The sequence below is a fragment of the Halichoerus grypus genome, chromosome 5 (assembly GCF_964656455.1).
Source record: "Halichoerus grypus chromosome 5, mHalGry1.hap1.1, whole genome shotgun sequence".
NCBI lineage: Eukaryota > Metazoa > Chordata > Mammalia > Carnivora > Phocidae > Halichoerus > Halichoerus grypus.
Window position 1 is genome coordinate 118,714,079 of NC_135716.1, and position 1,749 is coordinate 118,715,827.

Here is a 1,749-nt window from a genome sequence, read left to right on the forward strand (position 1 = left end):
CTCTTCACCCATTTGTCCATCCTTCCACCCTCATCCCCTCTGGCGATCATCCATTAGGGTTCACTCTTGGCATTGTACATTCTGTGGGTTTGAATGAATGCATAATGACATGCATCATCAGAGTGTTTTCATTGCCCTAAAAATCCTCTGTGATCTACCTATTCATCCCTTTCTCCACACTAACCCCTGGAAATGACCATATCCATAGTTTTGCTATTCCTGAATGTCATATATTTGGAATCGTATAGTATGTAGCCTTTCAGATTGGCTCCTTTCACTTAAGTAGTAGGCATTTAAGCTTCCTCTGTGTCTTTTTATGGCTTGATAACTCATTTTCTCTTAGCGCTGGATAATACTCCATTGTCTGAGTGGACCTCAGTTTATTTATCCATTCCCTTACAGAAGGACATCTTGGTTTCGTCTAAGTTTTTACAATTCTGAGAATAGCTGTCATAAACATTCTCGTGCAGGTTTTTGTGTGGACATAAGTTTTCAGTTCTTTTGGGCAAATGTCAAGGAGCACGATTTGCTGGATCACGTGGTAAGAATATGTTTAGCTTTGTAGGAAACTGCCAAACTGTGTTCCAAAGTGACTATACATTTTGCATTCTCACAAGCAGTCTATGACAGTTCCTGTTGCTCCACACCCCACCAACATTTAGTGTTGTCAGTGTTGTGGATTTTGGCCATTCTAGAAAGGTGTGTAGTAGTAACTCATTGTGCTTTTAATGTGCATTCCCCTGATGACAGATGATGTGGAGCAACTTTCCATATGCTTTCTTAAAAAATACAGAGCATTTGTTGTATCTTTAAAATATCACGAGATATTTTATCAAGAATCATCTTGATAAAATATGAAGAACATCTATCATTTTGTTTCTGTTCCTGAACAACTTAGAAGTTATTCATCAGCCTGAGGAGCTATTCCTTTTTCAGAGACATAGATCCATCCCCAAATTTTCTGATATCCTTGTTTTCAACTGTTGTGGCTTGCTGAATCAAAGCAGCTGAATTTGATACAAGTTCAATGTTGTTTCCTTCCAGAATTAACTCATCTTTCTGGGCACGAGACACTGAACAAAAGCAATGCCTGGCTTCATCCAAACCCTGCAGATGTATTTTTCACCCAAGAAATTTTGGACTTCAATAAGAGACCTGTTCTCCTGAATAATGACGTTGATGGGGAAGTGAGCATACATAGACCTCATCTTGTAATGAAAGCCCAGTGTAACACCCTTGATCACGTTCTGTACGTGACTATAGAAAGTGTGAACAGTAGCCAATTCCTATTTCCCCACCCATTTGTCAACCCAGAGCCCCTTCTTTTTCTTTCCAAGAAGACTGAGTTTTATATTGATGTGCTTGAAGTCCTTTTGCAGGGTTCTTCTGGGGCTCTTCACAATAACTGTGCATCCTTTCAGAGTGATGTCGACATTTTCTGGAATGTCAGTCATCTGATTGCTGAGAGTGGTCTTCATTCTCACAGCTGATGTGGCAAAGAGCTCATATGCTTTTTTGTCATCTCCAGGTCTTCTTTGGTGAGGTGTCTGTTAAGGTGTTTGGCCCATTTTTAACTAGGTTGTTCATTTTCATATTGTCAGGTTTTAAGAGGTCTTTGTGTATTTTGGGTAACAGTGCTTTATCAGATGTGTCTGTTACAAGGTATGCTCCCAGTCTCTGGGTTGTCTTCTCATTTTCTTAACATTGTCTTTCACAGAGCAGAAGTTTTGGGGCACCTGGCTGGCTCAG

The 1,749-nt window shown here is 40.0% G+C and overlaps 1 pseudogene; it reads right to left on the reverse strand.

The window, feature by feature from the left end:
* Positions 1 to 901: 901 nt before the first annotated feature.
* On the reverse strand, positions 902 to 1,478 carry LOC144381762 (large ribosomal subunit protein uL6 pseudogene; annotated as a pseudogene).
* Positions 1,479 to 1,749: the final 271 nt, after the last annotated feature.